The sequence below is a fragment of the Schistocerca nitens genome, chromosome 2 (genome assembly GCF_023898315.1).
Source record: "Schistocerca nitens isolate TAMUIC-IGC-003100 chromosome 2, iqSchNite1.1, whole genome shotgun sequence".
In the NCBI taxonomy this organism is placed as follows: domain Eukaryota; kingdom Metazoa; phylum Arthropoda; class Insecta; order Orthoptera; family Acrididae; genus Schistocerca; species Schistocerca nitens.
In genome coordinates, this window is record NC_064615.1 from 97070773 (window position 1) to 97094025 (window position 23253).

Here is a 23253-nt window from a genome sequence, read left to right on the forward strand (position 1 = left end):
AGGCTGGAAGTGGAAGGAGCACCTTCGAATGTAGCGAGAATTCTTGCCAGTATTCGTACATGAAGTGATGTCGAAGGCTCAGGTAACCAAAATCGCCGAACAGCCACTTTCGTATGGTGGATGCTTTGTGCTGGAAGCAGCCTAGCTATGAAAACAGCTATGGACACAGAGTACCGTCGAAAACTGCGTGCTGACACAGAACGCTACGTAGTGGGCGGATAGTGCGTGACACGATAACATTTGCACTTCACACGGTCGAAATTCTGTCACACAACTCAAGCAGCTGTTTCAGCATTCACATACACTGGTGTTCAGCACAGCGCATGTTGTAGGTGCCGGATTAAGAAACCTCTTTGAGAATATGGTCCAGATCGGATGCTGCAACTAGCAAGTGCGGCAAGACCTCAGTAGCTGGCGGGGTGCAGACCTGCTTCCATGTGCGGCCTGTTGGTCTAGGGGTATGATTCCTGCTTTGGGTGCAGGAGGTCCCGGGTTCAAATCCCGGACAGGCCCTACTTTTCACTTTCGCGACAACCAAGCACTACGATAAACTTGCGATTCTCTGAAAGTAAGCCATGCAACAGGACAAACTGCATGTCGGGCCACCGGCCCATCAGACTCTCAGGTGCGTCTTGCGGAAAGCAATCTACGTGCCAGGATTAAGCCGTCTTCGCTTACTTATATCTATACGTAAAGACTGGCACGTACAACGATTCTATTAGTTTCCCAGGAACTAGTACATCGCATGCAAGTTTGTTAAATGCATGCGCATGCAGCACACAAAAGGGTGAGATGTCTTTCCTGCTGGGAGAAACAGCTGAGGTCGTCTTCTCGCAGTTGAACCCCTTACGACCCGTTATTAATCCTAGTAGCAAAAGCATAAGCATTTGCAGCGTTCCCCATTCACGTGTGGACTGCAATTAACAATTTGCATTACATGATCGTAGCTAAAATTCTGCATATACAATTCCAACTACCGGCTCGTACTCATTTCTAGAAACGATCGCAAAACACAGCGCCAGGTTCCACCGAGACTCGAACTCGGATCGCTGGATTCAAAGTCCAGAGTGCTAACCATTACACCATGGAACCGGATGCCTGCAGCGGTCTTAAATTCAGTAGCATCATGTAATTAAGCAGATAAGATGCGATGTTATTACATGTAGCGTCCTCAGGAAGTGTTTGCGTGGCAAATGAACCAACCAAGTAGGCTGGAAGTGGAAGGAGCACCTTCGAATGTAGCGAGAATTCTTGCCAGTATTCGTACATGAAGTGATGTCGAAGGCTCAGGTAACCAAAATCGCCGAACAGCCACTTTCGTATGGTGGATGCTTTGTGCTGGAAGCAGCCTAGCTATGAAAACAGCTATGGACACAGAGTACCGTCGAAAACTGCGTGCTGACACAGAACGCTACGTAGTGGGCGGATAGTGCGTGACACGATAACATTTGCACTTCACACGGTCGAAATTCTGTCACACAACTCAAGCAGCTGTTTCAGCATTCACATACACTGGTGTTCAGCACAGCGCATGTTGTAGGTGCCGGATTAAGAAACCTCTTTGAGAATATGGTCCAGATCGGATGCTGCAACTAGCAAGTGCGGCAAGACCTCAGTAGGTGGCGGGGTGCAGGCCTGCTTCCATGTGCGGCCTGTTGGTCTAGGGGTATGATTCCTGCTTTGGGTGCAGGAGGTCCCGGGTTCAAATCCCGGACAGGCCCTACTTTTCACTTTCGCGACAACCAAGCACTACGATAAACTTGCGATTCTCTGAAAGTAAGCCATGCAACAGGACAAACTGCATGTCGGGCCACCGGCCCATCAGACTCTCAGGTGCGTCTTGCGGAAAGCAATCTACGTGCCAGGATTAAGCCGTCTTCGCTTACTTATATCTATACGTAAAGACTGGCACGTACAACGATTCTATTAGTTTCCCAGGAACTAGTACATCGCATGCAAGTTTGTTAAATGCATGCGCATGCAGCACACAAAAGGGTGAGATGTCTTTCCTGCTGGGAGAAACAGCTGAGGTCGTCTTCTCGCAGTTGAACCCCTTACGACCCGTTATTAATCCTAGTAGCAAAAGCATAAGCATTTGCAGCGTTCCCCATTCACGTGTGGACTGCAATTAACAATTTGCATTACATGATCGTAGCTAAAATTCTGCATATACAATTCCAACTACCGGCTCGTACTCATTTCTAGAAACGATCGCAAAACACAGCGCCAGGTTCCACCGAGACTCGAACTCGGATCGCTGGATTCAAAGTCCAGAGTGCTAACCATTACACCATGGAACCGGATGCCTGCAGCGGTCTTAAATTCAGTAGCATCATGTAATTAAGCAGATAAGATGCGATGTTATTACATGTAGCGTCCTCAGGAAGTGTTTGCGTGGCAAATGAACCAACCAAGTAGGCTGGAAGTGGAAGGAGCACCTTCGAATGTAGCGAGAATTCTTGCCAGTATTCGTACATGAAGTGATGTCGAAGGCTCAGGTAACCAAAATCGCCGAACAGCCACTTTCGTATGGTGGATGCTTTGTGCTGGAAGCAGCCGAGCTATGAAAACAGCTATGGACACAGAGTACCGTCGAAAACTGCGTGCTGACACAGATCGCTACGTAGTGGGCGGATAGTGCGTGACACGATAACATTTGCACTTCACACGGTCGAAATTCTGTCACACAACTCAAGCAGCTGTTTCAGCATTCACATACACTGGTGTTCAGCACAGCGCATGTTGTAGGTGCCGGATTAAGAAACCTCTTTGAGAATATGGTCCAGATCGGATGCTGCAACTAGCAAGTGCGGCAAGACCTCAGTAGGTGGCGGGGTGCAGACCTGCTTCCATGTGCGGCCTGTTGGTCTAGGGGTATGATTCCTGCTTTGGGTGCAGGAGGTCCTGGGTTCAAATCCCGGACAGGCCCTACTTTTCACTTTCGCGACAACCAAGCACTACGATAAACTTGCGATTCTCTGAAAGTAAGCCATGCAACAGGACAAACTGCATGTCGGGCCACCGGCCCATCAGACTCTCAGGTGCGTCTTGCGGAAAGCAATCTACGTGCCAGGATTAAGCCGTCTTCGCTTACTTATATCTATACGTAAAGACTGGCACGTACAACGATTCTATTAGTTTCCCAGGAACTAGTACATCGCATGCAAGTTTGTTAAATGCATGCGCATGCAGCACACAAAAGGGTGAGATGTCTTTCCTGCTGGGAGAAACAGCTGAGGTCGTCTTCTCGCAGTTGAACCCCTTACGACCCGTTATTAATCCTAGTAGCAAAAGCATAAGCATTTGCAGCGTTCCCCATTCACGTGTGGACTGCAATTAACAATTTGCATTACATGATCGTAGCTAAAATTCTGCATATACAATTCCAACTACCGGCTCGTACTCATTTCTAGAAACGATCGCAAAACACAGCGCCAGGTTCCACCGTGACTCGAACTCGGATCGCTGGATTCAAAGTCCAGAGTGCTAACCATTACACCATGGAACCGGATGCCTGCAGTGGTCTTAAATTCAGTAGCATCATGTAATTAAGCAGATAAGATGCGATGTTATTACATGTAGCGTCCTCAGGAAGTGTTTGCGTGGCAAATGAACCAACCAAGTAGGCTGGAAGTGGAAGGAGCACCTTCGAATGTAGCGAGAATTCTTGCCAGTATTCGTACATGAAGTGATGTCGAAGGCTCAGGTAACCAAAATCGCCGAACAGCCACTTTCGTATGGTGGATGCTTTGTGCTGGAAGCAGCCGAGCTATGAAAACAGCTATGGACACAGAGTACCGTCGAAAACTGCGTGCTGACACAGATCGCTACGTAGTGGGCGGATAGTGCGTGACACGATAACATTTGCACTTCACACGGTCGAAATTCTGTCACACAACTCAAGCAGCTGTTTCAGCATTCACATACACTGGTGTTCAGCACAGCGCATGTTGTAGGTGCCGGATTAAGAAACCTCTTTGAGAATATGGTCCAGATCGGATGCTGCAACTAGCAAGTGCGGCAAGACCTCAGTAGGTGGCGGGGTGCAGACCTGCTTCCATGTGCGGCCTGTTGGTCTAGGGGTATGATTCCTGCTTTGGGTGCAGGAGGTCCTGGGTTCAAATCCCGGACAGGCCCTACTTTTCACTTTCGCGACAACCAAGCACTACGATAAACTTGCGATTCTCTGAAAGTAAGCCATGCAACAGGACAAACTGCATGTCGGGCCACCGGCCCATCAGACTCTCAGGTGCGTCTTGCGGAAAGCAATCTACGTGCCAGGATTAAGCCGTCTTCGCTTACTTATATCTATACGTAAAGACTGGCACGTACAACGATTCTATTAGTTTCCCAGGAACTAGTACATCGCATGCAAGTTTGTTAAATGCATGCGCATGCAGCACACAAAAGGGTGAGATGTCTTTCCTGCTGGGAGAAACAGCTGAGGTCGTCTTCTCGCAGTTGAACCCCTTACGACCCGTTATTAATCCTAGTAGCAAAAGCATAAGCATTTGCAGCGTTCCCCATTCACGTGTGGACTGCAATTAACAATTTGCATTACATGATCGTAGCTAAAATTCTGCATATACAATTCCAACTACCGGCTCGTACTCATTTCTAGAAACGATCGCAAAACACAGCGCCAGGTTCCACCGAGACTCGAACTCGGATCGCTGGATTCAAAGTCCAGAGTGCTAACCATTACACCATGGAACCGGATGCCTGCAGCGGTCTTAAATTCAGTAGCATCATGTAATTAAGCAGATAAGATGCGATGTTATTACATGTAGCGTCCTCAGGAAGTGTTTGCGTGGCAAATGAACCAACCAAGTAGGCTGGAAGTGGAAGGAGCACCTTCGAATGTAGCGAGAATTCTTGCCAGTATTCGTACATGAAGTGATGTCGAAGGCTCAGGTAACCAAAATCGCCGAACAGCCACTTTCGTATGGTGGATGCTTTGTGCTGGAAGCAGCCTAGCTATGAAAACAGCTATGGACACAGAGTACCGTCGAAAACTGCGTGCTGACACAGAACGCTACGTAGTGGGCGGATAGTGCGTGACACGATAACATTTGCACTTCACACGGTCGAAATTCTGTCACACAACTCAAGCAGCTGTTTCAGCATTCACATACACTGGTGTTCAGCACAGCGCATGTTGTAGGTGCCGGATTAAGAAACCTCTTTGAGAATATGGTCCAGATCGGATGCTGCAACTAGCAAGTGCGGCAAGACCTCAGTAGGTGGCGGGGTGCAGACCTGCTTCCATGTGCGGCCTGTTGGTCTAGGGGTATGATTCCTGCTTTGGGTGCAGGAGGCCCTGGGTTCAAATCCCGGACAGGCCCTACTTTTCACTTTCGCGACAACCAAGCACTACGATAAACTTGCGATTCTCTGAAAGTAAGCCATGCAACAGGACAAACTGCATGTCGGGCCACCGGCCCATCAGACTCTCAGGTGCGTCTTGCGGAAAGCAATCTACGTGCCAGGATTAAGCCGTCTTCGCTTACTTATATCTATACGTAAAGACTGGCACGTACAACGATTCTATTAGTTTCCCAGGAACTAGTACATCGCATGCAAGTTTGTTAAATGCATGCGCATGCAGCACACAAAAGGGTGAGATGTCTTTCCTGCTGGGAGAAACAGCTGAGGTCGTCTTCTCGCAGTTGAACCCCTTACGACCCGTTATTAATCCTAGTAGCAAAAGCATAAGCATTTGCAGCGTTCCCCATTCACGTGTGGACTGCAATTAACAATTTGCATTACATGATCGTAGCTAAAATTCTGCATATACAATTCCAACTACCGGCTCGTACTCATTTCTAGAAACGATCGCAAAACACAGCGCCAGGTTCCACCGAGACTCGAACTCGGATCGCTGGATTCAAAGTCCAGAGTGCTAACCATTACACCATGGAACCGGATGCCTGCAGCGGTCTTAAATTCAGTAGCATCATGTAATTAAGCAGATAAGATGCGATGTTATTACATGTAGCGTCCTCAGGAAGTGTTTGCGTGGCAAATGAACCAACCAAGTAGGCTGGAAGTGGAAGGAGCACCTTCGAATGTAGCGAGAATTCTTGCCAGTATTCGTACATGAAGTGATGTCGAAGGCTCAGGTAACCAAAATCGCCGAACAGCCACTTTCGTATGGTGGATGCTTTGTGCTGGAAGCAGCCGAGCTATGAAAACAGCTATGGACACAGAGTACCGTCGAAAACTGCGTGCTGACACAGATCGCTACGTAGTGGGCGGATAGTGCGTGACACGATAACATTTGCACTTCACACGGTCGAAATTCTGTCACACAACTCAAGCAGCTGTTTCAGCATTCACATACACTGGTGTTCAGCACAGCGCATGTTGTAGGTGCCGGATTAAGAAACCTCTTTGAGAATATGGTCCAGATCGGATGCTGCAACTAGCAAGTGCGGCAAGACCTCAGTAGGTGGCGGGGTGCAGACCTGCTTCCATGTGCGGCCTGTTGGTCTAGGGGTATGATTCCTGCTTTGGGTGCAGGAGGTCCTGGGTTCAAATCCCGGACAGGCCCTACTTTTCACTTTCGCGACAACCAAGCACTACGATAAACTTGCGATTCTCTGAAAGTAAGCCATGCAACAGGACAAACTGCATGTCGGGCCACCGGCCCATCAGACTCTCAGGTGCGTCTTGCGGAAAGCAATCTACGTGCCAGGATTAAGCCGTCTTCGCTTACTTATATCTATACGTAAAGACTGGCACGTACAACGATTCTATTAGTTTCCCAGGAACTAGTACATCGCATGCAAGTTTGTTAAATGCATGCGCATGCAGCACACAAAAGGGTGAGATGTCTTTCCTGCTGGGAGAAACAGCTGAGGTCGTCTTCTCGCAGTTGAACCCCTTACGACCCGTTATTAATCCTAGTAGCAAAAGCATAAGCATTTGCAGCGTTCCCCATTCACGTGTGGACTGCAATTAACAATTTGCATTACATGATCGTAGCTAAAATTCTGCATATACAATTCCAACTACCGGCTCGTACTCATTTCTAGAAACGATCGCAAAACACAGCGCCAGGTTCCACCGTGACTCGAACTCGGATCGCTGGATTCAAAGTCCAGAGTGCTAACCATTACACCATGGAACCGGATGCCTGCAGTGGTCTTAAATTCAGTAGCATCATGTAATTAAGCAGATAAGATGCGATGTTATTACATGTAGCGTCCTCAGGAAGTGTTTGCGTGGCAAATGAACCAACCAAGTAGGCTGGAAGTGGAAGGAGCACCTTCGAATGTAGCGAGAATTCTTGCCAGTATTCGTACATGAAGTGATGTCGAAGGCTCAGGTAACCAAAATCGCCGAACAGCCACTTTCGTATGGTGGATGCTTTGTGCTGGAAGCAGCCGAGCTATGAAAACAGCTATGGACACAGAGTACCGTCGAAAACTGCGTGCTGACACAGATCGCTACGTAGTGGGCGGATAGTGCGTGACACGATAACATTTGCACTTCACACGGTCGAAATTCTGTCACACAACTCAAGCAGCTGTTTCAGCATTCACATACACTGGTGTTCAGCACAGCGCATGTTGTAGGTGCCGGATTAAGAAACCTCTTTGAGAATATGGTCCAGATCGGATGCTGCAACTAGCAAGTGCGGCAAGACCTCAGTAGGTGGCGGGGTGCAGACCTGCTTCCATGTGCGGCCTGTTGGTCTAGGGGTATGATTCCTGCTTTGGGTGCAGGAGGTCCTGGGTTCAAATCCCGGACAGGCCCTACTTTTCACTTTCGCGACAACCAAGCACTACGATAAACTTGCGATTCTCTGAAAGTAAGCCATGCAACAGGACAAACTGCATGTCGGGCCACCGGCCCATCAGACTCTCAGGTGCGTCTTGCGGAAAGCAATCTACGTGCCAGGATTAAGCCGTCTTCGCTTACTTATATCTATACGTAAAGACTGGCACGTACAACGATTCTATTAGTTTCCCAGGAACTAGTACATCGCATGCAAGTTTGTTAAATGCATGCGCATGCAGCACACAAAAGGGTGAGATGTCTTTCCTGCTGGGAGAAACAGCTGAGGTCGTCTTCTCGCAGTTGAACCCCTTACGACCCGTTATTAATCCTAGTAGCAAAAGCATAAGCATTTGCAGCGTTCCCCATTCACGTGTGGACTGCAATTAACAATTTGCATTACATGATCGTAGCTAAAATTCTGCATATACAATTCCAACTACCGGCTCGTACTCATTTCTAGAAACGATCGCAAAACACAGCGCCAGGTTCCACCGAGACTCGAACTCGGATCGCTGGATTCAAAGTCCAGAGTGCTAACCATTACACCATGGAACCGGATGCCTGCAGCGGTCTTAAATTCAGTAGCATCATGTAATTAAGCAGATAAGATGCGATGTTATTACATGTAGCGTCCTCAGGAAGTGTTTGCGTGGCAAATGAACCAACCAAGTAGGCTGGAAGGAGCACCTTCGAATGTAGCGAGAATTCTTGCCAGTATTCGTACATGAAGTGATGTCGAAGGCTCAGGTAACCAAAATCGCCGAACAGCCACTTTCGTATGGTGGATGCTTTGTGCTGGAAGCAGCCGAGCTATGAAAACAGCTATGGACACAGAGTACCGTCGAAAACTGCGTGCTGACACAGATCGCTACGTAGTGGGCGGATAGTGCGTGACACGATAACATTTGCACTTCACACGGTCGAAATTCTGTCACACAACTCAAGCAGCTGTTTCAGCATTCACATACACTGGTGTTCAGCACAGCGCATGTTGTAGGTGCCGGATTAAGAAACCTCTTTGAGAATATGGTCCAGATCGGATGCTGCAACTAGCAAGTGCGGCAAGACCTCAGTAGGTGGCGGGGTGCAGACCTGCTTCCATGTGCGGCCTGTTGGTCTAGGGGTATGATTCCTGCTTTGGGTGCAGGAGGTCCTGGGTTCAAATCCCGGACAGGCCCTACTTTTCACTTTCGCGACAACCAAGCACTACGATAAACTTGCGATTCTCTGAAAGTAAGCCATGCAACAGGACAAACTGCATGTCGGGCCACCGGCCCATCAGACTCTCAGGTGCGTCTTGCGGAAAGCAATCTACGTGCCAGGATTAAGCCGTCTTCGCTTACTTATATCTATACGTAAAGACTGGCACGTACAACGATTCTATTAGTTTCCCAGGAACTAGTACATCGCATGCAAGTTTGTTAAATGCATGCGCATGCAGCACACAAAAGGGTGAGATGTCTTTCCTGCTGGGAGAAACAGCTGAGGTCGTCTTCTCGCAGTTGAACCCCTTACGACCCGTTATTAATCCTAGTAGCAAAAGCATAAGCATTTGCAGCGTTCCCCATTCACGTGTGGACTGCAATTAACAATTTGCATTACATGATCGTAGCTAAAATTCTGCATATACAATTCCAACTACCGGCTCGTACTCATTTCTAGAAACGATCGCAAAACACAGCGCCAGGTTCCACCGTGACTCGAACTCGGATCGCTGGATTCAAAGTCCAGAGTGCTAACCATTACACCATGGAACCGGATGCCTGCAGTGGTCTTAAATTCAGTAGCATCATGTAATTAAGCAGATAAGATGCGATGTTATTACATGTAGCGTCCTCAGGAAGTGTTTGCGTGGCAAATGAACCAACCAAGTAGGCTGGAAGTGGAAGGAGCACCTTCGAATGTAGCGAGAATTCTTGCCAGTATTCGTACATGAAGTGATGTCGAAGGCTCAGGTAACCAAAATCGCCGAACAGCCACTTTCGTATGGTGGATGCTTTGTGCTGGAAGCAGCCGAGCTATGAAAACAGCTATGGACACAGAGTACCGTCGAAAACTGCGTGCTGACACAGATCGCTACGTAGTGGGCGGATAGTGCGTGACACGATAACATTTGCACTTCACACGGTCGAAATTCTGTCACACAACTCAAGCAGCTGTTTCAGCATTCACATACACTGGTGTTCAGCACAGCGCATGTTGTAGGTGCCGGATTAAGAAACCTCTTTGAGAATATGGTCCAGATCGGATGCTGCAACTAGCAAGTGCGGCAAGACCTCAGTAGGTGGCGGGGTGCAGACCTGCTTCCATGTGCGGCCTGTTGGTCTAGGGGTATGATTCCTGCTTTGGGTGCAGGAGGTCCTGGGTTCAAATCCCGGACAGGCCCTACTTTTCACTTTCGCGACAACCAAGCACTACGATAAACTTGCGATTCTCTGAAAGTAAGCCATGCAACAGGACAAACTGCATGTCGGGCCACCGGCCCATCAGACTCTCAGGTGCGTCTTGCGGAAAGCAATCTACGTGCCAGGATTAAGCCGTCTTCGCTTACTTATATCTATACGTAAAGACTGGCACGTACAACGATTCTATTAGTTTCCCAGGAACTAGTACATCGCATGCAAGTTTGTTAAATGCATGCGCATGCAGCACACAAAAGGGTGAGATGTCTTTCCTGCTGGGAGAAACAGCTGAGGTCGTCTTCTCGCAGTTGAACCCCTTACGACCCGTTATTAATCCTAGTAGCAAAAGCATAAGCATTTGCAGCGTTCCCCATTCACGTGTGGACTGCAATTAACAATTTGCATTACATGATCGTAGCTAAAATTCTGCATATACAATTCCAACTACCGGCTCGTACTCATTTCTAGAAACGATCGCAAAACACAGCGCCAGGTTCCACCGAGACTCGAACTCGGATCGCTGGATTCAAAGTCCAGAGTGCTAACCATTACACCATGGAACCGGATGCCTGCAGCGGTCTTAAATTCAGTAGCATCATGTAATTAAGCAGATAAGATGCGATGTTATTACATGTAGCGTCCTCAGGAAGTGTTTGCGTGGCAAATGAACCAACCAAGTAGGCTGGAAGTGGAAGGAGCACCTTCGAATGTAGCGAGAATTCTTGCCAGTATTCGTACATGAAGTGATGTCGAAGGCTCAGGTAACCAAAATCGCCGAACAGCCACTTTCGTATGGTGGATGCTTTGTGCTGGAAGCAGCCTAGCTATGAAAACAGCTATGGACACAGAGTACCGTCGAAAACTGCGTGCTGACACAGAACGCTACGTAGTGGGCGGATAGTGCGTGACACGATAACATTTGCACTTCACACGGTCGAAATTCTGTCACACAACTCAAGCAGCTGTTTCAGCATTCACATACACTGGTGTTCAGCACAGCGCATGTTGTAGGTGCCGGATTAAGAAACCTCTTTGAGAATATGGTCCAGATCGGATGCTGCAACTAGCAAGTGCGGCAAGACCTCAGTAGGTGGCGGGGTGCAGACCTGCTTCCATGTGCGGCCTGTTGGTCTAGGGGTATGATTCCTGCTTTGGGTGCAGGAGGCCCTGGGTTCAAATCCCGGACAGGCCCTACTTTTCACTTTCGCGACAACCAAGCACTACGATAAACTTGCGATTCTCTGAAAGTAAGCCATGCAACAGGACAAACTGCATGTCGGGCCACCGGCCCATCAGACTCTCAGGTGCGTCTTGCGGAAAGCAATCTACGTGCCAGGATTAAGCCGTCTTCGCTTACTTATATCTATACGTAAAGACTGGCACGTACAACGATTCTATTAGTTTCCCAGGAACTAGTACATCGCATGCAAGTTTGTTAAATGCATGCGCATGCAGCACACAAAAGGGTGAGATGTCTTTCCTGCTGGGAGAAACAGCTGAGGTCGTCTTCTCGCAGTTGAACCCCTTACGACCCGTTATTAATCCTAGTAGCAAAAGCATAAGCATTTGCAGCGTTCCCCATTCACGTGTGGACTGCAATTAACAATTTGCATTACATGATCGTAGCTAAAATTCTGCATATACAATTCCAACTACCGGCTCGTACTCATTTCTAGAAACGATCGCAAAACACAGCGCCAGGTTCCACCGAGACTCGAACTCGGATCGCTGGATTCAAAGTCCAGAGTGCTAACCATTACACCATGGAACCGGATGCCTGCAGCGGTCTTAAATTCAGTAGCATCATGTAATTAAGCAGATAAGATGCGATGTTATTACATGTAGCGTCCTCAGGAAGTGTTTGCGTGGCAAATGAACCAACCAAGTAGGCTGGAAGTGGAAGGAGCACCTTCGAATGTAGCGAGAATTCTTGCCAGTATTCGTACATGAAGTGATGTCGAAGGCTCAGGTAACCAAAATCGCCGAACAGCCACTTTCGTATGGTGGATGCTTTGTGCTGGAAGCAGCCGAGCTATGAAAACAGCTATGGACACAGAGTACCGTCGAAAACTGCGTGCTGACACAGATCGCTACGTAGTGGGCGGATAGTGCGTGACACGATAACATTTGCACTTCACACGGTCGAAATTCTGTCACACAACTCAAGCAGCTGTTTCAGCATTCACATACACTGGTGTTCAGCACAGCGCATGTTGTAGGTGCCGGATTAAGAAACCTCTTTGAGAATATGGTCCAGATCGGATGCTGCAACTAGCAAGTGCGGCAAGACCTCAGTAGGTGGCGGGGTGCAGACCTGCTTCCATGTGCGGCCTGTTGGTCTAGGGGTATGATTCCTGCTTTGGGTGCAGGAGGTCCTGGGTTCAAATCCCGGACAGGCCCTACTTTTCACTTTCGCGACAACCAAGCACTACGATAAACTTGCGATTCTCTGAAAGTAAGCCATGCAACAGGACAAACTGCATGTCGGGCCACCGGCCCATCAGACTCTCAGGTGCGTCTTGCGGAAAGCAATCTACGTGCCAGGATTAAGCCGTCTTCGCTTACTTATATCTATACGTAAAGACTGGCACGTACAACGATTCTATTAGTTTCCCAGGAACTAGTACATCGCATGCAAGTTTGTTAAATGCATGCGCATGCAGCACACAAAAGGGTGAGATGTCTTTCCTGCTGGGAGAAACAGCTGAGGTCGTCTTCTCGCAGTTGAACCCCTTACGACCCGTTATTAATCCTAGTAGCAAAAGCATAAGCATTTGCAGCGTTCCCCATTCACGTGTGGACTGCAATTAACAATTTGCATTACATGATCGTAGCTAAAATTCTGCATATACAATTCCAACTACCGGCTCGTACTCATTTCTAGAAACGATCGCAAAACACAGCGCCAGGTTCCACCGTGACTCGAACTCGGATCGCTGGATTCAAAGTCCAGAGTGCTAACCATTACACCATGGAACCGGATGCCTGCAGTGGTCTTAAATTCAGTAGCATCATGTAATTAAGCAGATAAGATGCGATGTTATTACATGTAGCGTCCTCAGGAAGTGTTTGCGTGGCAAATGAACCAACCAAGTAGGCTGGAAGTGGAAGGAGCACCTTCGAATGTAGCGAGAATTCTTGCCAGTATTCGTACATGAAGTGATGTCGAAGGCTCAGGTAACCAAAATCGCCGAACAGCCACTTTCGTATGGTGGATGCTTTGTGCTGGAAGCAGCCGAGCTATGAAAACAGCTATGGACACAGAGTACCGTCGAAAACTGCGTGCTGACACAGATCGCTACGTAGTGGGCGGATAGTGCGTGACACGATAACATTTGCACTTCACACGGTCGAAATTCTGTCACACAACTCAAGCAGCTGTTTCAGCATTCACATACACTGGTGTTCAGCACAGCGCATGTTGTAGGTGCCGGATTAAGAAACCTCTTTGAGAATATGGTCCAGATCGGATGCTGCAACTAGCAAGTGCGGCAAGACCTCAGTAGGTGGCGGGGTGCAGACCTGCTTCCATGTGCGGCCTGTTGGTCTAGGGGTATGATTCCTGCTTTGGGTGCAGGAGGTCCTGGGTTCAAATCCCGGACAGGCCCTACTTTTCACTTTCGCGACAACCAAGCACTACGATAAACTTGCGATTCTCTGAAAGTAAGCCATGCAACAGGACAAACTGCATGTCGGGCCACCGGCCCATCAGACTCTCAGGTGCGTCTTGCGGAAAGCAATCTACGTGCCAGGATTAAGCCGTCTTCGCTTACTTATATCTATACGTAAAGACTGGCACGTACAACGATTCTATTAGTTTCCCAGGAACTAGTACATCGCATGCAAGTTTGTTAAATGCATGCGCATGCAGCACACAAAAGGGTGAGATGTCTTTCCTGCTGGGAGAAACAGCTGAGGTCGTCTTCTCGCAGTTGAACCCCTTACGACCCGTTATTAATCCTAGTAGCAAAAGCATAAGCATTTGCAGCGTTCCCCATTCACGTGTGGACTGCAATTAACAATTTGCATTACATGATCGTAGCTAAAATTCTGCATATACAATTCCAACTACCGGCTCGTACTCATTTCTAGAAACGATCGCAAAACACAGCGCCAGGTTCCACCGAGACTCGAACTCGGATCGCTGGATTCAAAGTCCAGAGTGCTAACCATTACACCATGGAACCGGATGCCTGCAGCGGTCTTAAATTCAGTAGCATCATGTAATTAAGCAGATAAGATGCGATGTTATTACATGTAGCGTCCTCAGGAAGTGTTTGCGTGGCAAATGAACCAACCAAGTAGGCTGGAAGGAGCACCTTCGAATGTAGCGAGAATTCTTGCCAGTATTCGTACATGAAGTGATGTCGAAGGCTCAGGTAACCAAAATCGCCGAACAGCCACTTTCGTATGGTGGATGCTTTGTGCTGGAAGCAGCCGAGCTATGAAAACAGCTATGGACACAGAGTACCGTCGAAAACTGCGTGCTGACACAGATCGCTACGTAGTGGGCGGATAGTGCGTGACACGATAACATTTGCACTTCACACGGTCGAAATTCTGTCACACAACTCAAGCAGCTGTTTCAGCATTCACATACACTGGTGTTCAGCACAGCGCATGTTGTAGGTGCCGGATTAAGAAACCTCTTTGAGAATATGGTCCAGATCGGATGCTGCAACTAGCAAGTGCGGCAAGACCTCAGTAGGTGGCGGGGTGCAGACCTGCTTCCATGTGCGGCCTGTTGGTCTAGGGGTATGATTCCTGCTTTGGGTGCAGGAGGTCCTGGGTTCAAATCCCGGACAGGCCCTACTTTTCACTTTCGCGACAACCAAGCACTACGATAAACTTGCGATTCTCTGAAAGTAAGCCATGCAACAGGACAAACTGCATGTCGGGCCACCGGCCCATCAGACTCTCAGGTGCGTCTTGCGGAAAGCAATCTACGTGCCAGGATTAAGCCGTCTTCGCTTACTTATATCTATACGTAAAGACTGGCACGTACAACGATTCTATTAGTTTCCCAGGAACTAGTACATCGCATGCAAGTTTGTTAAATGCATGCGCATGCAGCACACAAAAGGGTGAGATGTCTTTCCTGCTGGGAGAAACAGCTGAGGTCGTCTTCTCGCAGTTGAACCCCTTACGACCCGTTATTAATCCTAGTAGCAAAAGCATAAGCATTTGCAGCGTTCCCCATTCACGTGTGGACTGCAATTAACAATTTGCATTACATGATCGTAGCTAAAATTCTGCATATACAATTCCAACTACCGGCTCGTACTCATTTCTAGAAACGATCGCAAAACACAGCGCCAGGTTCCACCGAGACTCGAACTCGGATCGCTGGATTCAAAGTCCAGAGTGCTAACCATTACACCATGGAACCGGATGCCTGCAGCGGTCTTAAATTCAGTAGCATCATGTAATTAAGCAGATAAGATGCGATGTTATTACATGTAGCGTCCTCAGGAAGTGTTTGCGTGGCAAATGAACCAACCAAGTAGGCTGGAAGTGGAAGGAGCACCTTCGAATGTAGCGAGAATTCTTGCCAGTATTCGTACATGAAGTGATGTCGAAGGCTCAGGTAACCAAAATCGCCGAACAGCCACTTTCGTATGGTGGATGCTTTGTGCTGGAAGCAGCCGAGCTATGAAAACAGCTATGGACACAGAGTACCGTCGAAAACTGCGTGCTGACACAGATCGCTACGTAGTGGGCGGATAGTGCGTGACACGATAACATTTGCACTTCACACGGTCGAAATTCTGTCACACAACTCAAGCAGCTGTTTCAGCATTTACATACACTGGTGTTCAGCACAGCGCATGTTGTAGGTGCCGGATTAAGAAACCTCTTTGAGAATATGGTCCAGATCGGATGCTGCAACTAGCAAGTGCGGCAAGACCTCAGTAGGTGGCGGGGTGCAGACCTGCTTCCATGTGCGGCCTGTTGGTCTAGGGGTATGATTCCTGCTTTGGGTGCAGGAGGTCCTGGGTTCAAATCCCGGACAGGCCCTACTTTTCACTCTCGCGACAACCAAGCACTACGATAAACTTGCGATTCTCTGAAAGTAAGCCATGCAACAGGACAAACTGCATGTCGGGCCACCGGCCCATCAGACTCTCAGGTGCGTCTTGCGGAAAGCAATCTACGTGCCAGGATTAAGCCGTCTTCGCTTACTTATATCTATACGTAAAGACTGGCACGTACAACGATTCTATTAGTTTCCCAGGAACTAGTACATCGCATGCAAGTTTGTTAAATGCATGCGCATGCAGCACACAAAAGGGTGAGATGTCTTTCCTGCTGGGAGAAACAGCTGAGGTCGTCTTCTCGCAGTTGAACCCCTTACGACCCGTTATTAATCCTAGTAGCAAAAGCATAAGCATTTGCAGCGTTCCCCATTCACGTGTGGACTGCAATTAACAATTTGCATTACATGATCGTAGCTAAAATTCTGCATATACAATTCCAACTACCGGCTCGTACTCATTTCTAGAAACGATCGCAAAACACAGCGCCAGGTTCCACCGAGACTCGAACTCGGATCGCTGGATTCAAAGTCCAGAGTGCTAACCATTACACCATGGAACCGGATGCCTGCAGCGGTCTTAAATTCAGTAGCATCATGTAATTAAGCAGATAAGATGCGATGTTATTACATGTAGCGTCCTCAGGAAGTGTTTGCGTGGCAAATGAACCAACCAAGTAGGCTGGAAGGAGCACCTTCGAATGTAGCGAGAATTCTTGCCAGTATTCGTACATGAAGTGATGTCGAAGGCTCAGGTAACCAAAATCGCCGAACAGCCACTTTCGTATGGTGGATGCTTTGTGCTGGAAGCAGCCGAGCTATGAAAACAGCTATGGACACAGAGTACCGTCGAAAACTGCGTGCTGACACAGATCGCTACGTAGTGGGCGGATAGTGCGTGACACGATAACATTTGCACTTCACACGGTCGAAATTCTGTCACACAACTCAAGCAGCTGTTTCAGCATTTACATACACTGGTGTTCAGCACAGCGCATGTTGTAGGTGCCGGATTAAGAAACCTCTTTGAGAATATGGTCCAGATCGGATGCTGCAACTAGCAAGTGCGGCAAGACCTCAGTAGGTGGCGGGGTGCAGACCTGCTTCCATGTGCGGCCTGTTGGTCTAGGGGTATGATTCCTGCTTTGGGTGCAGGAGGTCCTGGGTTCAAATCCCGGACAGGCCCTACTTTTCACTCTCGCGACAACCAAGCACTACGATAAACTTGCGATTCTCTGAAAGTAAGCCATGCAACAGGACAAACTGCATGTCGGGCCACCGGCCCATCAGACTCTCAGGTGCGTCTTGCGGAAAGCAATCTACGTGCCAGGATTAAGCCGTCTTCGCTTACTTATATCTATACGTAAAGACTGGCACGTACAACGATTCTATTAGTTTCCCAGGAACTAGTACATCGCATGCAAGTTTGTTAAATGCATGCGCATGCAGCACACAAAAGGGTGAGATGTCTTTCCTGCTGGGAGAAACAGCTGAGGTCGTCTTCTCGCAGTTGAACCCCTTACGACCCGTTATTAATCCTAGTAGCAAAAGCATAAGCATTTGCAGCGTTCCCCATTCACGTGTGGACTGCAATTAACAATTTGCATTACATGATCGTAGCTAAAATTCTGCATATACAATTCCAACTACCGGCTCGTACTCATTTCTAGAAACGATCGCAAAACACAGCGCCAGGTTCCACCGAGACTCGAACTCGGATCGCTGGATTCAAAGTCCAGAGTGCTAACCATTACACCATGGAACCGGATGCCTGCAGCGGTCTTAAATTCAGTAGCATCATGTAATTAAGCAGATAAGATGCGATGTTATTACATGTAGCGTCCTCAGGAAGTGTTTGCGTGGCAAATGAACCAACCAAGTAGGCTGGAAGGAGCACCTTCGAATGTAGCGAGAATTCTTGCCAGTATTCGTACATGAAGTGATGTCGAAGGCTCAGGTAACCAAAATCGCCGAACAGCCACTTTCGTATGGTGGATGCTTTGTGCTGGAAGCAGCCGAGCTATGAAAACAGCTATGGACACAGAGTACCGTCGAAAACTGCGTGCTGACACAGATCGCTACGTAGTGGGCGGATAGTGCGTGACACGATAACATTTGCACTTCACACGGTCGAAATTCTGTCACACAACTCAAGCAGCTGTTTCAGCATTCACATACACTGGTGTTCAGCACAGCGCATGTTGTAGGTGCCGGATTAAGAAACCTCTTTGAGAATATGGTCCAGATCGGATGCTGCAACTAGCAAGTGCGGCAAGACCTCAGTAGGTGGCGGGGTGCAGACCTGCTTCCATGTGCGGCCTGTTGGTCTAGGGGTATGATTCCTGCTTTGGGTGCAGGAGGTCCTGGGTTCAAATCCCGGACAGGCCCTACTTTTCACTTTCGCGACAACCAAGCACTACGATAAACTTGCGATTCTCTGAAAGTAGGCCATGCAACAGGACAAACTGCATGTCGGGCCACCGGCCCATCAGACTCTCAGGTGCGTCTTGCGGAAAGCAATCTACGTGCCAGGATTAAGCCGTCTTCGCTTACTTATATCTATACGTAAAGACTGGCACGTACAACGATTCTATTAGTTTCCCAGGAACTAGTACATCGCATGCAAGTTTGTTAAATGCATGCGCATGCAGCACACAAAAGGGTGAGATGTCTTTCCTGCTGGGAGAAACAGCTGAGGTCGTCTTCTCGCAGTTGAACCCCTTACGACCCGTTATTAATCCTAGTAGCAAAAGCATAAGCATTTGCAGCGTTCCCCATTCACGTGTGGACTGCAATTAACAATTTGCATTACATGATCGTAGCTAAAATTCTGCATATACAATTCCAACTACCGGCTCGTACTCATTTCTAGAAACGATCGCAAAACACAGCGCCAGGTTCCACCGACACTCGAACTCGGATCGCTGGATTCAAAGTCCAGAGTGCTAACCATTACACCATGGAACCGGATGCCTGCAGCGGTCTTAATTCAGTAGCATCATGTAATAAAGCAGATAAGATGCGATGTTATTACATGTAGCGTCCTCAGGAAGTGTTTGCGTGGCAAATGAACCAACCAAGTAGGCTGGAAGTGGAAGGAGCACCTTCGAATGTAGCGAGAATTCTTGCCAGTATTCGTACATGAAGTGATGTCGAAGGCTCAGGTAACCAAAATCGCCGAACAGCCACTTTCGTATGGTGGATGCTTTGTGCTGGAAGCAGCCGAGCTATGAAAACAGCTATGGACACAGAGTACCGTCGAAAACTGCGTGCTGACACAGATCGCTACGTAGTGGGCGGATAGTGCGTGACACGATAACATTTGCACTTCACACGGTCGAAATTCTGTCACACAACTCAAGCAGCTGTTTCAGCATTCACATACACTGGTGTTCAGCACAGCGCATGTTGTAGGTGCCGGATTAAGAAACCTCTTTGAGAATATGGTCCAGATCGGATGCTGCAACTAGCAAGTGCGGCAAGACCTCAGTAGGTGGCGGGGTGCAGACCTGCTTCCATGTGCGGCCTGTTGGTCTAGGGGTATGATTCCTGCTTTGGGTGCAGGAGGTCCCGGGTTCAAATCCCGGACAGGCCCTACTTTTCACTTTCGCGACAACCAAGCACTACGATAAACTTGCGATTCTCTGAAAGTAAGCCATGCAACAGGACAAACTGCATGTCGGGCCACCGGCCCATCAGACTCTCAGGTGCGTCTTGCGGAAAGCAATCTACGTGCCAGGATTAAGCCGTCTTCGCTTACTTATATCTATACGTAAAGACTGGCACGTACAACGATTCTATTAGTTTCCCAGGAACTAGTACATCGCATGCAAGTTTGTTAAATGCATGCGCATGCAGCACACAAAAGGGTGAGATGTCTTTCCTGCTGGGAGAAACAGCTGAGGTCGTCTTCTCGCAGTTGAACCCCTTACGACCCGTTATTAATCCTAGTAGCAAAAGCATAAGCATTTGCAGCGTTCCCCATTCACGTGTGGACTGCAATTAACAATTTGCATTACATGATCGTAGCTAAAATTCTGCATATACAATTCCAACTACCGGCTCGTACTCATTTCTAGAAACGATCGCAAAACACAGCGCCAGGTTCCACCGAGACTCGAACTCGGATCGCTGGATTCAAAGTCCAGAGTGCTAACCATTACACCATGGAACCGGATGCCTGCAGCGGTCTTAAATTCAGTAGCATCATGTAATTAAGCAGATAAGATGCGATGTTATTACATGTAGCGTCCTCAGGAAGTGTTTGCGTGGCAAATGAACCAACCAAGTAGGCTGGAAGGAGCACCTTCGAATGTAGCGAGAATTCTTGCCAGTATTCGTACATGAAGTGATGTCGAAGGCTCAGGTAACCAAAATCGCCGAACAGCCACTTTCGTATGGTGGATGCTTTGTGCTGGAAGCAGCCGAGCTATGAAAACAGCTATGGACACAGAGTACCGTCGAAAACTGCGTGCTGACACAGATCGCTACGTAGTGGGCGGATAGTGCGTGACACGATAACATTTGCACTTCACACGGTCGAAATTCTGTCACACAACTCAAGCAGCTGTTTCAGCATTCACATACACTGGTGTTCAGCACAGCGCATGTTGTAGGTGCCGGATTAAGAAACCTCTTTGAGAATATGGTCCAGATCGGATGCTGCAACTAGCAAGTGCGGCAAGACCTCAGTAGGTGGCGGGGTGCAGACCTGCTTCCATGTGCGGCCTGTTGGTCTAGGGGTATGATTCCTGCTTTGGGTGCAGGAGGTCCTGGGTTCAAATCCCGGACAGGCCCTACTTTTCACTTTCGCGACAACCAAGCACTACGATAAACTTGCGATTCTCTGAAAGTAAGCCATGCAACAGGACAAACTGCATGTCGGGCCACCGGCCCATCAGACTCTCAGGTGCGTCTTGCGGAAAGCAATCTACGTGCCAGGATTAAGCCGTCTTCGCTTACTTATATCTATACGTAAAGACTGGCACGTACAACGATTCTATTAGTTTCCCAGGAACTAGTACATCGCATGCAAGTTTGTTAAATGCATGCGCATGCAGCACACAAAAGGGTGAGATGTCTTTCCTGCTGGGAGAAACAGCTGAGGTCGTCTTCTCGCAGTTGAACCCCTTACGACCCGTTATTAATCCTAGTAGCAAAAGCATAAGCATTTGCAGCGTTCCCCATTCACGTGTGGACTGCAATTAACAATTTGCATTACATGATCGTAGCTAAAATTCTGCATATACAATTCCAACTACCGGCTCGTACTCATTTCTAGAAACGATCGCAAAACACAGCGCCAGGTTCCACCGAGACTCGAACTCGGATCGCTGGATTCAAAGTCCAGAGTGCTAACCATTACACCATGGAACCGGATGCCTGCAGCGGTCTTAAATTCAGTAGCATCATGTAATTAAGCAGATAAGATGCGATGTTATTACATGTAGCGTCCTCAGGAAGTGTTTGCGTGGCAAATGAACCAACCAAGTAGGCTGGAAGTGGAAGGAGCACCTTCGAATGTAGCGAGAATTCTTGCCAGTATTCGTACATGAAGTGATGTCGAAGGCTCAGGTAACCAAAATCGCCGAACAGCCACTTTCGTATGGTGGATGCTTTGTGCTGGAAGCAGCCGAGCTATGAAAACAGCTATGGACACAGAGTACCGTCGAAAACTGCGTGCTGACACAGATCGCTACGTAGTGGGCGGATAGTGCGTGACACGATAACATTTGCACTTCACACGGTCGAAATTCTGTCACACAACTCAAGCAGCTGTTTCAGCATTCACATACACTGGTGTTCAGCACAGCGCATGTTGTAGGTGCCGGATTAAGAAACCTCTTTGAGAATATGGTCCAGATCGGATGCTGCAACTAGCAAGTGCGGCAAGACCTCAGTAGGTGGCGGGGTGCAGACCTGCTTCCATGTGCGGCCTGTTGGTCTAGGGGTATGATTCCTGCTTTGGGTGCAGGAGGTCCTGGGTTCAAATCCCGGACAGGCCCTACTTTTCACTTTCGCGACAACCAAGCACTACGATAAACTTGCGATTCTCTGAAAGTAGGCCATGCAACAGGACAAACTGCATGTCGGGCCACCGGCCCATCAGACTCTCAGGTGCGTCTTGCGGAAAGCAATCTACGTGCCAGGATTAAGCCGTCTTCGCTTACTTATATCTATACGTAAAGACTGGCACGTACAACGATTCTATTAGTTTCCCAGGAACTAGTACATCGCATGCAAGTTTGTTAAATGCATGCGCATGCAGCACACAAAAGGGTGAGATGTCTTTCCTGCTGGGAGAAACAGCTGAGGTCGTCTTCTCGCAGTTGAACCCCTTACGACCCGTTATTAATCCTAGTAGCAAAAGCATAAGCATTTGCAGCGTTCCCCATTCACGTGTGGACTGCAATTAACAATTTGCATTACATGATCGTAGCTAAAATTCTGCATATACAATTCCAACTACCGGCTCGTACTCATTTCTAGAAACGATCGCAAAACACAGCGCCAGGTTCCACCGACACTCGAACTCGGATCGCTGGATTCAAAGTCCAGAGTGCTAACCATTACACCATGGAACCGGATGCCTGCAGCGGTCTTAATTCAGTAGCATCATGTAATAAAGCAGATAAGATGCGATGTTATTACATGTAGCGTCCTCAGGAAGTGTTTGCGTGGCAAATGAACCAACCAAGTAGGCTGGAAGTGGAAGGAGCACCTTCGAATGTAGCGAGAATTCTTGCCAGTATTCGTACATGAAGTGATGTCGAAGGCTCAGGTAACCAAAATCGCCGAACAGCCACTTTCGTATGGTGGATGCTTTGTGCTGGAAGCAGCCGAGCTATGAAAACAGCTATGGACACAGAGTACCGTCGAAAACTGCGTGCTGACACAGATCGCTACGTAGTGGGCGGATAGTGCGTGACACGATAACATTTGCACTTCACACGGTCGAAATTCTGTCACACAACTCAAGCAGCTGTTTCAGCATTCACATACACTGGTGTTCAGCACAGCGCATGTTGTAGG

The 23253-nt window shown here is 48.3% G+C and overlaps 38 non-coding genes across 38 annotated transcripts; 19 read left to right on the forward strand and 19 right to left on the reverse strand.

Annotated features, from left to right (window-relative positions):
* The first annotated feature begins 441 nt into the window (after positions 1–441).
* Trnap-ugg (transfer RNA proline (anticodon UGG)) lies at positions 442–513 on the forward strand. The gene has a single exon. It is a non-coding gene; the product is annotated as a tRNA-Pro (tRNA).
* Positions 514–1020: 507 nt separating this feature from the next.
* Positions 1021–1092, reverse strand: Trnaq-uug (transfer RNA glutamine (anticodon UUG)). The gene has a single exon. It is a non-coding gene; the product is annotated as a tRNA-Gln (tRNA).
* A 557-nt stretch (positions 1093–1649) lies between these two features.
* On the forward strand, positions 1650–1721 carry Trnap-ugg (transfer RNA proline (anticodon UGG)). The gene has a single exon. It is a non-coding gene; the product is annotated as a tRNA-Pro (tRNA).
* A 507-nt stretch (positions 1722–2228) lies between these two features.
* On the reverse strand, positions 2229–2300 carry Trnaq-uug (transfer RNA glutamine (anticodon UUG)). Its single transcript has one exon. It is a non-coding gene; the product is annotated as a tRNA-Gln (tRNA).
* A 557-nt stretch (positions 2301–2857) lies between these two features.
* Positions 2858–2929, forward strand: Trnap-ugg (transfer RNA proline (anticodon UGG)). Its single transcript has one exon. It is a non-coding gene; the product is annotated as a tRNA-Pro (tRNA).
* Positions 2930–3436: 507 nt separating this feature from the next.
* On the reverse strand, positions 3437–3508 carry Trnaq-uug (transfer RNA glutamine (anticodon UUG)). The gene has a single exon. It is a non-coding gene; the product is annotated as a tRNA-Gln (tRNA).
* Positions 3509–4065: 557 nt separating this feature from the next.
* Trnap-ugg (transfer RNA proline (anticodon UGG)) lies at positions 4066–4137 on the forward strand. The gene has a single exon. It is a non-coding gene; the product is annotated as a tRNA-Pro (tRNA).
* A 507-nt stretch (positions 4138–4644) lies between these two features.
* Trnaq-uug (transfer RNA glutamine (anticodon UUG)) lies at positions 4645–4716 on the reverse strand. Its single transcript has one exon. It is a non-coding gene; the product is annotated as a tRNA-Gln (tRNA).
* Positions 4717–5273: 557 nt separating this feature from the next.
* On the forward strand, positions 5274–5345 carry Trnap-ugg (transfer RNA proline (anticodon UGG)). Its single transcript has one exon. It is a non-coding gene; the product is annotated as a tRNA-Pro (tRNA).
* Positions 5346–5852: 507 nt separating this feature from the next.
* On the reverse strand, positions 5853–5924 carry Trnaq-uug (transfer RNA glutamine (anticodon UUG)). The gene has a single exon. It is a non-coding gene; the product is annotated as a tRNA-Gln (tRNA).
* Positions 5925–6481: 557 nt separating this feature from the next.
* Positions 6482–6553, forward strand: Trnap-ugg (transfer RNA proline (anticodon UGG)). The gene has a single exon. It is a non-coding gene; the product is annotated as a tRNA-Pro (tRNA).
* A 507-nt stretch (positions 6554–7060) lies between these two features.
* On the reverse strand, positions 7061–7132 carry Trnaq-uug (transfer RNA glutamine (anticodon UUG)). The gene has a single exon. It is a non-coding gene; the product is annotated as a tRNA-Gln (tRNA).
* A 557-nt stretch (positions 7133–7689) lies between these two features.
* Trnap-ugg (transfer RNA proline (anticodon UGG)) lies at positions 7690–7761 on the forward strand. Its single transcript has one exon. It is a non-coding gene; the product is annotated as a tRNA-Pro (tRNA).
* A 507-nt stretch (positions 7762–8268) lies between these two features.
* On the reverse strand, positions 8269–8340 carry Trnaq-uug (transfer RNA glutamine (anticodon UUG)). The gene has a single exon. It is a non-coding gene; the product is annotated as a tRNA-Gln (tRNA).
* A 551-nt stretch (positions 8341–8891) lies between these two features.
* On the forward strand, positions 8892–8963 carry Trnap-ugg (transfer RNA proline (anticodon UGG)). The gene has a single exon. It is a non-coding gene; the product is annotated as a tRNA-Pro (tRNA).
* Positions 8964–9470: 507 nt separating this feature from the next.
* Positions 9471–9542, reverse strand: Trnaq-uug (transfer RNA glutamine (anticodon UUG)). The gene has a single exon. It is a non-coding gene; the product is annotated as a tRNA-Gln (tRNA).
* A 557-nt stretch (positions 9543–10099) lies between these two features.
* Positions 10100–10171, forward strand: Trnap-ugg (transfer RNA proline (anticodon UGG)). Its single transcript has one exon. It is a non-coding gene; the product is annotated as a tRNA-Pro (tRNA).
* Positions 10172–10678: 507 nt separating this feature from the next.
* On the reverse strand, positions 10679–10750 carry Trnaq-uug (transfer RNA glutamine (anticodon UUG)). Its single transcript has one exon. It is a non-coding gene; the product is annotated as a tRNA-Gln (tRNA).
* Positions 10751–11307: 557 nt separating this feature from the next.
* On the forward strand, positions 11308–11379 carry Trnap-ugg (transfer RNA proline (anticodon UGG)). The gene has a single exon. It is a non-coding gene; the product is annotated as a tRNA-Pro (tRNA).
* Positions 11380–11886: 507 nt separating this feature from the next.
* Positions 11887–11958, reverse strand: Trnaq-uug (transfer RNA glutamine (anticodon UUG)). Its single transcript has one exon. It is a non-coding gene; the product is annotated as a tRNA-Gln (tRNA).
* Positions 11959–12515: 557 nt separating this feature from the next.
* Trnap-ugg (transfer RNA proline (anticodon UGG)) lies at positions 12516–12587 on the forward strand. Its single transcript has one exon. It is a non-coding gene; the product is annotated as a tRNA-Pro (tRNA).
* Positions 12588–13094: 507 nt separating this feature from the next.
* On the reverse strand, positions 13095–13166 carry Trnaq-uug (transfer RNA glutamine (anticodon UUG)). The gene has a single exon. It is a non-coding gene; the product is annotated as a tRNA-Gln (tRNA).
* Positions 13167–13723: 557 nt separating this feature from the next.
* On the forward strand, positions 13724–13795 carry Trnap-ugg (transfer RNA proline (anticodon UGG)). Its single transcript has one exon. It is a non-coding gene; the product is annotated as a tRNA-Pro (tRNA).
* A 507-nt stretch (positions 13796–14302) lies between these two features.
* Trnaq-uug (transfer RNA glutamine (anticodon UUG)) lies at positions 14303–14374 on the reverse strand. Its single transcript has one exon. It is a non-coding gene; the product is annotated as a tRNA-Gln (tRNA).
* A 551-nt stretch (positions 14375–14925) lies between these two features.
* On the forward strand, positions 14926–14997 carry Trnap-ugg (transfer RNA proline (anticodon UGG)). The gene has a single exon. It is a non-coding gene; the product is annotated as a tRNA-Pro (tRNA).
* Positions 14998–15504: 507 nt separating this feature from the next.
* Positions 15505–15576, reverse strand: Trnaq-uug (transfer RNA glutamine (anticodon UUG)). The gene has a single exon. It is a non-coding gene; the product is annotated as a tRNA-Gln (tRNA).
* A 557-nt stretch (positions 15577–16133) lies between these two features.
* Trnap-ugg (transfer RNA proline (anticodon UGG)) lies at positions 16134–16205 on the forward strand. Its single transcript has one exon. It is a non-coding gene; the product is annotated as a tRNA-Pro (tRNA).
* A 507-nt stretch (positions 16206–16712) lies between these two features.
* Trnaq-uug (transfer RNA glutamine (anticodon UUG)) lies at positions 16713–16784 on the reverse strand. The gene has a single exon. It is a non-coding gene; the product is annotated as a tRNA-Gln (tRNA).
* A 551-nt stretch (positions 16785–17335) lies between these two features.
* Trnap-ugg (transfer RNA proline (anticodon UGG)) lies at positions 17336–17407 on the forward strand. The gene has a single exon. It is a non-coding gene; the product is annotated as a tRNA-Pro (tRNA).
* Positions 17408–17914: 507 nt separating this feature from the next.
* Trnaq-uug (transfer RNA glutamine (anticodon UUG)) lies at positions 17915–17986 on the reverse strand. Its single transcript has one exon. It is a non-coding gene; the product is annotated as a tRNA-Gln (tRNA).
* A 551-nt stretch (positions 17987–18537) lies between these two features.
* Positions 18538–18609, forward strand: Trnap-ugg (transfer RNA proline (anticodon UGG)). Its single transcript has one exon. It is a non-coding gene; the product is annotated as a tRNA-Pro (tRNA).
* Positions 18610–19116: 507 nt separating this feature from the next.
* Trnaq-uug (transfer RNA glutamine (anticodon UUG)) lies at positions 19117–19188 on the reverse strand. Its single transcript has one exon. It is a non-coding gene; the product is annotated as a tRNA-Gln (tRNA).
* A 556-nt stretch (positions 19189–19744) lies between these two features.
* On the forward strand, positions 19745–19816 carry Trnap-ugg (transfer RNA proline (anticodon UGG)). Its single transcript has one exon. It is a non-coding gene; the product is annotated as a tRNA-Pro (tRNA).
* A 507-nt stretch (positions 19817–20323) lies between these two features.
* On the reverse strand, positions 20324–20395 carry Trnaq-uug (transfer RNA glutamine (anticodon UUG)). The gene has a single exon. It is a non-coding gene; the product is annotated as a tRNA-Gln (tRNA).
* A 551-nt stretch (positions 20396–20946) lies between these two features.
* Positions 20947–21018, forward strand: Trnap-ugg (transfer RNA proline (anticodon UGG)). The gene has a single exon. It is a non-coding gene; the product is annotated as a tRNA-Pro (tRNA).
* A 507-nt stretch (positions 21019–21525) lies between these two features.
* Positions 21526–21597, reverse strand: Trnaq-uug (transfer RNA glutamine (anticodon UUG)). Its single transcript has one exon. It is a non-coding gene; the product is annotated as a tRNA-Gln (tRNA).
* A 557-nt stretch (positions 21598–22154) lies between these two features.
* Positions 22155–22226, forward strand: Trnap-ugg (transfer RNA proline (anticodon UGG)). Its single transcript has one exon. It is a non-coding gene; the product is annotated as a tRNA-Pro (tRNA).
* Positions 22227–22733: 507 nt separating this feature from the next.
* Positions 22734–22805, reverse strand: Trnaq-uug (transfer RNA glutamine (anticodon UUG)). The gene has a single exon. It is a non-coding gene; the product is annotated as a tRNA-Gln (tRNA).
* Positions 22806–23253: the final 448 nt, after the last annotated feature.